This window comes from Mustela nivalis (assembly GCF_964662115.1).
Source record: "Mustela nivalis genome assembly, chromosome: 2".
In the NCBI taxonomy this organism is placed as follows: Eukaryota; Metazoa; Chordata; class Mammalia; order Carnivora; family Mustelidae; genus Mustela; species Mustela nivalis.
The window spans coordinates 106,067,156-106,080,097 of NC_139021.1; the positions used below are offsets into that span (position 1 = coordinate 106,067,156).

The 12,942-nt window shown below is 41.8% G+C and overlaps 1 long non-coding RNA gene across 1 annotated transcript; it reads right to left on the minus strand.

Annotated features, from left to right (window-relative positions):
• Nucleotides 1–5,541: 5,541 nt before the first annotated feature.
• LOC309859777 lies at nucleotides 5,542–12,031 on the minus strand. The gene is made up of 3 exons (XR_014308895.1): nucleotides 11,644–12,031; nucleotides 10,047–10,166; nucleotides 5,542–5,911 (listed from the first exon to the last, which is right to left on the minus strand). It is a non-coding gene; the product is annotated as an uncharacterized lncRNA (long non-coding RNA).
• Between the last annotated feature and the right edge of the window lie 911 nt (nucleotides 12,032–12,942).

Consider the following 12,942-nt stretch of genomic DNA (forward strand, 5'->3'; position numbering starts at 1 on the left):
TGGAAAGAAGCACGATTTGTACTATTAAGGAAAAAATAGGAAACTGTGACTCATATTCCCTGCACACCCAGAGGAAAAACTTGAAGGACAATACTGACCTTTGGAAATGAATAGAACTTGTTTCAAGCTACTTTTCTAACAAGACAAAAAAATATTTCTTTTAAAATCAAGACATACCCTTAAATTTCACCTAAGCAAATCCTCCAAAGCCCCAGCTAACTTAATTTATAAAAAATCACTGCTAAGTTGTACACGTGCACACACGCACACACACACACACACCCCAAACATGTCAATCAGCTGTATGTAGAAAGCTACTTATTGAATTTCAGTAAATAAACTAATCTCTCAGTTATGTCCCCTTTTTTCATTTAGAGAACATAATTTTTAAGTTTAAGCCAAAATGTTGTTTTTCCTACATATTCACTCAATGGAGATAAAACTATAGACACTTGATCTCATCCTGTTCTGGGCTCTGTTAATAGAGCACTCTATGATTGCTAATTTTGTGTGTCTAATTTTAGACGGAGCCACGGACGCCCAGATGCTCGGTTGAACATTGTTCTCCGTATGCCTGTGAGGGTGCTTCTGGGTGAGATGAACATTTGCACCTGTAAAGTGAATAAAGCAGAAGGCCCACTCCTATCCCAGCCTCTGCGTGAATGGGCTCACCTGATCCCTTGAAGGCCTGAGTAGAGCCAAAGACTGAGTACGGAAGATTTCCCTCTCTTTGCCTCCCTGGCTCTGAGCAGGACATTGCTCTTCCCTTCACTCTGCTGGGCTCCAGACTCCTGACCGCAGATGGTTAGCTCTCAGCCTCCATAACAATGTAAGCCAATTCTGTATAATATCCTCTGGGCTCTTTTTCTCTAGAGACACCCCCCTACACACACACACACACACACACACAGAGTTTTCTCACATTATCGTGTTTCTTTCTGACTATAGCTCCAAGTCCTCCTAATTCCACTCTTACTGAGATCTACCTGCTCTCTGCTCTAGAGCTGAAGCTGGAAATCCAGGCTACCTTTTCATTACACATTCAAATATTGTGGGATCTTGGGCCCAGCCAGTGATATCTGGGGCCCAAACTGCCATCCAGTCATGCTCCAGGGCTGTGGCGTGAGCAAAGGGCAGGAAGTGAGCTAGGTGTGATGTCCCAGGGAGGGGAGCATTCTGGGAGACCCTTTAATTTCTTCTACTCACAACTCTCTAATTCTATTTTTGCTGTCATGGTGTCCAAGTCTGGCCCCAAAACACCAGAAGAGCTTTAAAACATACAATATCACTAAAATAGTTCTCCTGGAGCTCCAATAAGAAGACAGATTAGGATACAAAGCACCTCAACCGACTTTATGCCAAACATCTAATTAAACAGAGAAATTGCCACACCAGTTTCTCACCCACCTCTTGTTAACACAATGGGGACACTTCTCCAGCCTTATTTCTTTTTCCTTTTAGCCAATCAGCTGTCACAGGAACACCCCCAAAATCCGTGCAGGATCCCAGCTCGGTGCTGATGGCTGAAGCAAGACCACCGCTGTGGTCTGATGCATTCCCTCTCTCTTGTTATCACCTCCGAAGTGTGTATCTCTTCAAATCTGAGGAAAAGAAGACACTGGTCTGAGAACAGGGATTCTGGAGAAGAAAACAGGAGTCTTCTCACAGATGCTGTAAGTGCAGCTGTTTTCAAGGTCAGTCTTAGGATCAACCTGTGAATTACTGTAACTCATAAACCACGAGAGCATTTCATGAGCAAAAGAGCTTAGGTTAGACTTTTCTCTCCATAGCAAGAGGGGGTATGACATAAGACCACAGATGTTGCCACTGATAGCCTTCTGGGCTATAAACAGCAAGATGGACAGAATTTCCTTGGATCCAAACAAAAAGCTTACAGAACAACTCCCAGTGAGCTCTTTTGTTCTGTTGAGCGCTAAAAACAGCGGGTGAGGTTATCTTCCCTGCCAGAAAATGATGGGCTAACCACAGATGGTCTTCCTATCAAGGTCATCACCAAGATCACTAACAAAGCATTCTTAATTACTCATTTTCCACCCCAGGGAAAATCATTCTCTTGTGACTTTGAGACGGATTACACTTAATTCCCTTGACATCTGAGAGGGCTCAAATATTACCATTTCTCCCAACAGGGTGTAGTTTCAGCAGCACCCTTTCCCTTCCCCGCCTCTGCCACGGAGAGAGAACATGAAAAATGCTGGTAATGACCCAAAGTCCGATTCACTTTCAGATCTTCTCCAATGTATTTTTTTTTAAGTTTTCAGACTATTATCCTATAGGCATGATGTCAGTGTCATAAACTGTGATTCTCTGTTCCTTTATGTATCCCCAAGGCCTCTCAAATCAAAGCAGAATATCTAATCCCAAGCTTCAGGGCACTTAAGTGATTATAGGAGAATTGGAGAGAGGAAGAAGAGATTCAGAGCATCCCCAAAGAGCACGTTTCACAGAGAGAACCAGTGGCTGTAGCCTCCCTCAGTGCTTGAGTGCTCCTGCAGATATTTTCTAGGGAACGTGGAAGTATTATTTCAAGGGGCTGATGCTTTGGTAAGAAGGAAGTTCTAAAGTTCATGTTCCTCAGGATGCTTCTGGGTAGGAAATGCTATGATGTTGTATGGCAAATAGATGGTTAAAACTCAGGGTGTGATGTGCTACTATCATGCTCTGATTCTCCCTCCCATTAGAAGATAGGTCTTCTGTTCCATTCATCTAAGCTTCAAGCCCAACTGTCAGTGAACTCCCAGTACCAGCTGTCCTCATAAGGGTCAGGGCACAGCTGCCCTCGGTGCTCCTTCAGCCGCATCTCCCCATGTTCCAGAACAATGGCAAACTCCTGTTTTTCTTCAGTAAAACAATGTTTCCGAATGATTCCTTATGGGAAGCCTATCCAAACTGAATAGACTTCTATTACTGCATCATGTCTTATGACTCTTGTGAGTAACAGACTTGGTTATCAATTCTGTATTTACTACATATATCCACATAATCCCCTTCCTTCCTCCCCTTCTCTTATTTTTTCACTTTATTCTTTAAATTTTTGTTTGTATACAATATTATATGAGTTTCAGGTGTACAATGTACTGACTGGATATTTACATACTCTAGGAAGTGGCCCCATAGCTGTCCTAGTTACTACCTGTCACCTGTCATACAAACTTGTCACTGTATTATTGACTCTAAATCCTATGTCAAACTTTTCATCCCTGTGATGAATTGTGTCTCCAAATCCCCTTCACCTCTGCTCTGTCTTTTCAGAACAATGTTTTACGCTGATATCCTATGTATTGTAAAACTCCCCAGACATCTTATAGAGAACTCTGTATATTATGCAAATGATAAATATTGCTTATCAACATTATAATACCTCAGCGTTGCAGCATCACATTTCTATAATTTGATAAATATTTAAGTTTTTTAAACATGCCCCTTTTTATGTCAATCAAAATAAATATCCATATTATCCGCCAAACGATTTCCAAAACAAGCTGGAGTTTTAGGTGGAGGAAGGCACAATTCCAGAAACATTCCCATCAGTCACTGGAAGAATTCAGTGGGAAAGTAATTCAGATTCATCTCATTCTGCAGCTGCTGCTAGCTACATTTCTACATGAATATATTTTGTGATCCTTGCTCTTTCCTGAAAGAACAGCATGAACGGCCCTTAACACTTTCCTTCATGTGAGGACCAGGAGCGAACTATGAGCCGGTCAGTCAAAGAAGATTTGGGGCTGTGGCCTTAGGACTCATTTCAAAGGCATAAGATGAGATTGTAGGTACACGATTCACCACATTCCTGCATTGGGCTCCATTCTCCACTGTGTGGCTCAGTGGTCTTGAGGGGTCTTGAGCGGACACTAGCCTTCCCTGGAGCAGCTCATGCACTAGGTAGCAGCTCACAGAGTCACAGGTGTCAGCTCCCAATTTCCTGATCGGACATACCCATCACCCATCACCCTGGGTGATGAGCAGTCTCCCCTGCCTCCTGGCTCCATCCCCAGGTAAGTCCTTGGTAAAATGTCCGCCCTTGCAGAGCTTACCAAAACCCTGATCTTTTTCACTGGAGTTGACTAATGTGGCCTTAGCTCTGGAATTCCAAAAGCACTTGCCCTCAGACGCCGATTGTGGTACATGCCCATGGCTGCTGGGCTCTCTGCCTGCACCCTGTCTGACCTCCCTTGGTGGCCCTTCCAAGGAGCCACAGGTCTCCTCCAGGGCCTGTGACCCATCAGGTCTCAACTACTCTCTCCCTTGTGGTTTTGCTGAACTGTGGCTTTCCATCCAACACCCCACTCAGACCTCTACTTAATAAATGTTAACTTAACAAACTCACAACGCTGAAAAATATGACTTGAATGGCTTTGACAAAACTTGGGCTAAATAATTTCCTAAAACATAAATTGTCTTTATTAATGTTGTGTTTTAAACAAAGAGTCAAGATAGGCAATGAAGACTTTCACAAGGGGGAAAAAAAGTGCTGCTTTGCCATTGAGTGATCCTGAACTGTGGGCACAAGGAGCTCTTGAGAGAGTCTGACATAAATAGAGTGTGTCCATGGGTGTGCGCTCTGGAGAAGGTGATTTGGAAGGACGACCCAAATCCACATGCCTTACGATACAGGCACTTCATTGCCAGGATTGCCCTGCAAAACGATGTTGACAAAAATGCACGAGAGTGCCCAGTGTAGTGGATTTTAAGAGTATAACTCTAGAAAAGAATGCTAGGCAGAAAATGGCAGGTTTGAACAAAATATTGCTTATCGCTCTGCACCATACAGCTTTGTACAACTGGCATACATTGTTTTAACCTAAAAAATGATGACAATGTTATGAGTTGTTCTGTTCTCCTACATTATACTTTAATGTGATCTGTGTACATTACTAAAATGTAAATATAAATTATTGGGTGGCCGTATGGTAAGAAAAACATAGACATAGTATGGAGAAACACTGAAACCATTCTCCTCCCTAACTTCTGCCCTAAATTCCACAGACTTGGGAATCATGGCCAACCTAGAGCAATGTTTGTTAAAACTTGTTTAGTTTACTGTAAAGTGTTGTTTACAAAAAAAACACAAGTGGTTGTTCTATTTTACTGAGAATTCACTCGTTATCATATAGTTTTTGCAACAGAGTCAAACATTCTGCCTTTGAGCTTGGGGTTAATCCCAGGTGTTCTGTTTTCCAAGGCTTAAACACAATGAAGACACAGGTGAATTCTTGCAGTGACTTGAGAGTTTAAATCCTGGTCCAACGGACTTTCAGGGAATCATGACAACTTTTTATGGGGAGACAAAGTTTTCTTAGTTCCTAAAACATTAGAAATTTCTGGTAAGGAACAATAAAAAATAACCGTTTTGGTTTTGGGGTTTTGTTTTTCCCATCACCAGGAAATGGCGCAGGGAGCGGCGGTGGCATCTCCAATACCACAGGACCACAGGACCCTCCCAAGGGGGAGGGACGGCCCCGCCAGCTCCAGGGACTGGGCACACAGGAGTTTTACCAGAAAAGGATCCCCCCAAGCTGGATGGTGGGTGCACATGCGCGTGATGCTGGTGCCAGAAGCTTCCTCTGACCATATTCAAAATTCACCTTTTCAGCCCAAGCAGCCCTGGCGATGGCAGGCCTTCTCCTCTGTCTCATCACAGAAAACCCTTCTCCTTCCAGAAGTGGCTGCAGCCTTCACAGCAGCTCAGAGATGGGCTGGTCCCATGGGGACTTTGAAACAGTCTTGACAACGAGGAATAATCCATTCACACCCCACAGTGCTTTTTCTTCCTTTAAACAAAACAAGGATCGTGTCATAACTGCACTCATGAAAATGAAGGTTTTCAAGAAAATTTCCACAGAAGAGATTTGTCAACATGCCGTGAGTGGTGCCATTGCAACTTGCTCTGCTGATACAGAAATGGTTTTATATTTTGCCTCTTTAAAAACATACCGATTGAATTGGTATATAATAAGTGACATAAATTATGGGTTTTAATTTCCAGATAGGGCTAGAAATAGGTCAAATGTGAGTAAAATAAATAACAAAGAGACATTACATTTCAGGTTAAAATTATTGATACAAAACAGACCCCAGTTCTTCGTGAACTGCTCTTGTGTTCTCTCTGATCCTTGTGTACTTGCCTTCCCACTCGGAAAACAGTAGGGGCATGGCCTTCCTGTTCTCAGAACGTACATCTGCCAAGGAGAAGTCCCATAAGTGAAGAACACGGATACAGGGACACACAATGAAAGTGGGGCTTGCTAGTCACAAACGTCTTACATGTTTTGTAATCCCACCAGTGAGAAGACAGGTTGCACCTGTGGACATAGGCTTGCCAACACTCCAGATATGGTCGAAACGTCCTGAACATTTAAGTTCAGTCACTGGGCACACAAGTATTGCAATTTTTTAAAAAATCAAGCTAATATTGATAAAATGAAAACCACAACACCACGAAGATACAAAAGCTCTTCATAGATGGGAAAACCTTGGAAGACATTGCACAATGCCTTTTGTGACCAATATGCATGGGATTCCCCATAGAGGTGCCCTAGGAAAGTAACAGATGTAAGTTATTTTGAGATAAGCAGTTTTCAGGGTCAATAATAGTATCTGCAAAGGCAGACCTCTATTTTGATAACCAAAACCAGGATGCAAAAGGGAAGCCTCTCGTAAGGTGAGGTGAGGCCGGCCCACAGCAGGATGGCCTGGAGGGGAGTTGCTCTTCAGGGCACAGCCTTTTGGAAACTGAAGCCTGTTTCTTAAAAACTGGCCAGTGCTTAGGGCAGTCAGTCCTTATGGAGAGTCCCAGGACAGCACCTGCTGGAGTCCATCCTACTGGAACCCAGTAGGAGCTCGCACTTGCTGGGCTTTGCTGGGCTAAAGACTGCCCCACTCTCAAGGACACCGTTCCCTTCTCCGGTCTTACCAGGGATGCTGCTAGCTGCTGTGTGCTGCACCTGGGTGGAGCTGCTGTACTGGAGCCTATTAGGGGTCATTTCACTGGTAATCCCTGCTCCAAGTCAGGCTGGGGGATCCAGGCAGCCAGCCTTGTCCACTGATTTAGTCTCAGCAAATAAACATATTGTTAGGCTTCAAAATAAACCTGATATGTTTAGGAATTTGCATCAAAGTATTTTCCTCAAAATGGACCAAAGACCTAAATGTGGGATGCCTGGGTGGCTCAGTAGGTTAAGAGTGTGCTTTCAGCTCAGGTCATGATCCTGGGGTCCTGGGATCAGAGTGCTACATTGGGCTCTCTGCTCAGTGGGGAGGCTGGTTCTCTTTCTTCCTCTACCTGCTGCTCCCCCTGCTTGTGTTCTCTATCTGTCAAATAAATAAATAAACAAATAAATAAAATCTTTTTAAAAAAAGACCTCAGTGTAAGACTTGAAACCATAAACCTCCCAGAAAAAAAAAAAAAAAAACATAGACGATAATCTCTTTAGCATCAACTTTAGTTAACAGTTTTCTAGACACGTGTCTTCAGGCAAAGGGAATGAAAGCAGACATAAACGACTGGGATTACATCAAAATAAAGGACTTCTGTACAGTGAAGGAAGCCATCAACAAAGAGAAAAGGCAACCAACTAAATGGGAAAAGGTACCCATAAATGACATATTTAATAAGGGGATAATACCCAAAATATATAAAGAATGTACACAACACCAAAGAAACAGATAATCTGATTAAAATGGGCAAAGGAGCTGAACAGACATTTTTTTTTTTTTTTTTAAGAAGACATGTGGATGCTCAAGAGACACATGAAAGATGTTCAACATCACTTCCCATTTGGGAAATACAAATCAAAACCCCAATGAGACCATCACCTCATCACCACCATCATCTCACACCCGTCAGAATGACTAAACTCAAAAACACAAGAAACGACAAGTGTTGTCAATGATGTGGAGAAATGGGAACTGTTGGTGGGAATGCAAGTTGGCGCAGCTACTCAGGAAAACAGTGTGGAGGTTCCTTAAAAAGTTAAATAGAAATACTATAGGATCCAATAATTCTCTTAATGGGTATTTATCCAAAGACAATGAAAACACTAATCCAAAAAGATATGCATACCCTCATGTTCATTGCAGCATTATTTACAATAGCCAAGATATGGAAGCAGCCCCAGTGCCCAACAATAGATGAATGGGTAAGGAGGGTATAATATATTAAATATGTATATAATGGAATACTACTCAGCCATAAAAAAGGGTGAGATCTTGCCATTTGTAACAACATGGGTGGACATAGAGGGTATTATGCTAAGGGAGGTAAGTCAGACAAACAAGGACAAATGCCATATGAGTTCACTTACAGATGGAATTAAAAAATAAATAAATAAACAGATAAAAACTAGAAGTGGACCCATAAATGCAGAGAACAAACTGATGGTTGCCAGAGGGGAGAGGGGTGGGGGAATGGGCAATATGGACGAGGGGGAGTGGGAGTTACAGGCTTCCACTTATGGGATGACTAAGTCACAGGGATGAAAGGAACAGCATAGGGAATATAGTCAATGGCATTATACCAGGGTTGTATGGTGACAGACAGTAGCTATATTTGTAAACACAACATAAGGCATACACTTATAGAATAACCATGACATATGCCTGAAACTAATGGTACCCTGGGTGTCAACTCTTCTTCAGTGAAAAATACATAAAGGGGGCACCTGTGGCCCAGTAGGTTAAGCCCTTGCCTCCCACTCAGGTCATGATCCCAGAGTCCTGGGATTGAGCCCCACATTGGGCTCTCTGCTCAGCAGGGAGCCTGCTTTCCTCTGTCTCTGCCTCCCGCTCTGCCTACTTGTGATCTCTTTCTGTCAAATAAATAAAATCTTAAAAAAAAAACCATAAAGAACAATGTTAAAAAATATTTCCCTGCTATAATAACTCTTTACATTTATTGATGTTCTTTGTTTTTCTTTCCTTTATAACTAAATCCAGGGGCGACTGGCTTAGGTTCACTTTCAGAACAAAGCCCAGGATTTGTTGTGTGTAACATAACTAGTTTACTCTCTTAATTAGTTGAAGTGTGTGAAACTTCTCTTTATCACCAGTGTAAACATGTTCAATGTGCACATCCCACATATATTTCATACAACAATAATGAACTATGACGTCTCACACTCTAGGACAATCTGTGAGATGATTTGAACTGATAATTCAGTGATGTTGACACTGAGAAACTCCTTGCCTGGAAATCCACACAAGACACTGGCAACAGCTGATTTATGGTGGTCAGAAACTCACCATGACCCAGGCGGTGTGGAATACAGGTAAATAATACTTGGAAATGCAATTCAATGAAGGCTATTAGTTGTCCTGCAAGGTCCAAGCTCTAATAAGGCGATGGAACTCCATTCTTAGGACCTTGATTAATGAACGTCTATGATCAAACAGCTCGTGGCAAGATGTATTGCCCACGACCTGCTGGCCAAGGGCAGCAGAACCAGTTGGTTTCAGTTCATTGTGGAAAACCCTGCCTCCAATTTACATTGGAGCAAAGAGTGTTTCATAAAAGAAAGATATTCTTTATTCATGATCCCTAACAACCTTCCATTGCAATAAAAATTACACTCTTTCTATATTAGCAGTGCTTTTAAAATTAGGAACCATCTTCTTTCTTTTTTTTCCCCCCTAATTTGCTGCCTACATCTGATTTTCTAGCAACCAAAGGTTTTGGAAGATGGGGAGTGTAATGCCTGCAGAGATCTGCCCCACACTTCCCAGCCCCACACTGCCCAGGCATGGTTTCCTACCCTTAGCACTACTGTCAGCTTGGACTGACAAGTTCTTTAGGTTGGGGGCTGTCCCGTGAAGGGGAGGGTATTAGCAGCATCCTTGGTCTTTGCCCATTAGAAGCCAGTAGCTTTCTCACCCCCATTGTGAGAACCAAAAATGTTTGTAGCCTTTCCCAATGCCCCTGGTCTGGGGCTGGTCCTCCTCCAACTGAGGAAAACTCTGAGGGCCCCCTTCTGCCCCCAGCCCCAGAGCTCCCTGGATGACAGGGGAGATCTTTGCTGTGAAGAGCTCACCATTCAGGGTCTCGCTCCTGCCAGTCAGATCTGCCTCCTTCAGTCCGGTACAGGTGTCGATGGCGAGAGCTCACGCTGACTGCTGATCCCCATCTCAGTGTCCGCTTCCCACCGAACGAGCTGTGTAACAGATACAGGATTTCCTCAGTTCACAGAGACACATTTTTACCACACTTTATCATCAGTGAAATCAGAAATCAGATTGTCCTCAAATCGATGGCAAGCTATATGTTAATTGGCAGCGTGTTTTCTTTATTATGGTAAATAAAATAAGCCTTAAAATGAATCCTGTTTTAGTTGATTAAATATAATAGATAAAATTACAATTTGGCCTGAGAAAACAATGCACTAGCCTCAGATTATTCAATGCTTTAATCAAAATGCTGGCTGGGGAGCGAGGGTAAAATTAGATATCTGTGCTAGCTAACTTTTTACTAGTAATATTTTGGTATAGCAATGATCTATTATTTTATATAGTATATTTAAAATTATTAATCATGAGAGATGATTATGCATGTGGCCATTCACCCAGACACTATGCATGTGTCCAGGTGTATATATCTAATATATGTTTGAATAGATTATAAAGTGATAGATACAAACAAAGCCGCCATATTTTTTTAACTCTATTTTCTCATTAAGTTAGTTCTTAAAAATATACATGTGAGAGCCAATGTCCTCTGTTCCACATTCTATTTTTAGCCTCTAAGTCATGACCTGTCTGCACCCCTAAGCTACTTCATGGTTTCTCTTGTCCCGAGTCAGACCGTACAGAACTGCAGTTCAAGGCGCATGTCCTGAATACTACCTCTCTCCTCCTTTAGAAACCTTGGCTTCCTTGAAAGCAGTTCAATGTAATTGCCGTCTGCTGGTACGTAATTATCTGTGATCTGGCATTGGGCTACAGATTCTTTTTTCCTCTTCCAAATCAGTAAATATAATGTGGCTTTTTTCAGCTTTCAAAATTGTGTCTAATTAAAATGGATCTGAATTATTTATGCATTAATGCTCCATTTACTTTTTCAAGATGTTTAAAATATTTTGAGCTATAGTGAAATTTTCAACATTAAATTCTTCAAAGACTTTCAGTGGAGCCATATCTGTAGATTTAGAAAAGTAGCCATCATTCTCAGGAAAGACAAATTTTTAAAAAGAGTGTTACATAAAACATGGGCTACTTGATAGAGCATCAGTATTAAATAGTCATGGAAATAGATTTCCAATGTGAGGCTGACACCACAGTTGATTGAGAACAAGCTATAAAGTCAAATACTCAAAGTCAAACCATAATTTCAATAATTATATCTTGATAATCATGTGATGGCCTCACCGTGCCCTTGTGCATAAAGTAACAGCCCTTTTATAATGTCATTCGTGGCTTAACTTGGACATTGTAAGGCAAGTGATGGGGCAGCCTTAAATTCTCAGGCAGCCCAGGTCTGTCTGGGTCAGGTCCAAAGCTTCACCTTCCAAAACCCACGACACCTAGAGACCTGAGATCTGTGAGATTTTCGCTCACAAGGCAAACGGTGGACTCTGGACCTAGTATCTCAGTTTCTAGCTCAAATAATGACCCAATCAAATGCAATTTAATTACCTTTAGGTCACCATCAATCTGTACACATCTCATGATCTGATCAGTTGATTATAAAAAGACAGAATGTTTCATCACCTCTTTTTTTGGTAAGCAATTAAGACACCGTAATTCTTGCCAGGAGCGTATTGAGGGCAGCTCTGATGCCCCACCGACCTTCATAAAATGCCATCCCATCTGCTCTCAGGTCACATCTCACTGCTAGCAACAGCAGCACCAGCTACTTTCGAAACTGTTGTGACTGGTGCTGCCAGTGGCCCAAGTTAGCTCTGTGATAACGCTAGTTTAATTAAACTGGAGAATGAAATTAGCCCAACTTCCTAAAAAGTTGTTCCAGATACGATGACAAAGGGAAATCGAAAGTGAGCAAGAAAATGGCATTTAAAGAGCAAGCAGACTTTCCTAAAATAAAATAGGTTGACTTAATGAGACCATCTTGAAAAAGTGAGTAAAGCAGTCTTGGCTTTTATTACATTTCAATACATGTCTGTTTCCCTGAAAAACCAAAACAAAAGCAAAAACTAATCACTATGCTTTTTTTTTTTAATTGTCAAATTCTGTGTTTTCACGAGTTCCACTTACTTTGTAAAGGAAAAAAAAAGTCTAAGATTTTTTTTCTGGTGGTTAAGAATTCAAGTTGAACAAGTGCATACATTTTTCTTTTCTTGCCTTTTTACAAAAGAGCAAAGGGCATCAGAAACACACGGGGGGCCGTGAAGTCCTTCACGGAAGGGTTTCTGTTACAAAATGCACATGCGCTCACCGAGAAGAAAACAGCAGTGTTTCTTGATGTAACTGACACAGAGGATACGTGTTTATATTAGGGGTCAGAGATAAATTATCTGATATTTGTTAGTTTAGTTGTTTTGCTTGTGGGATCTTTCTTAACCAGGTACTATAATAACAAGAGGCTTGAAGGAGGGCTAACCTGCACATAATATGGCAATGCAGAATCTGGCTCCCACTGTGAATCCACTTCAAGCAGCCACTCTGTCAACCTCTGTAGCTGTAAACCTGGGATGTGTAGGCAGGACCGAGCAGACTGATACAAAAATTATTGTTATATTGGTCTCAGCGTTTCTCTTTTCCTTCACTTTCCCAATTACTGTTATTGTTCTTCTACGCGACTTATGCCAAGAAACCGTGCACCTGTATTTAGAGCCTTCCACATTACAGTGGGCCTTAGATCATGATTTATAAGCTTTGTCAGAAATAGGATCTTGAATTTCAAGGGCACTCTCCTTGCAAACTACTTCAGGCTTTTGAAGCCTTCTGAAGAGATTCTTAATCCAAATACACTTA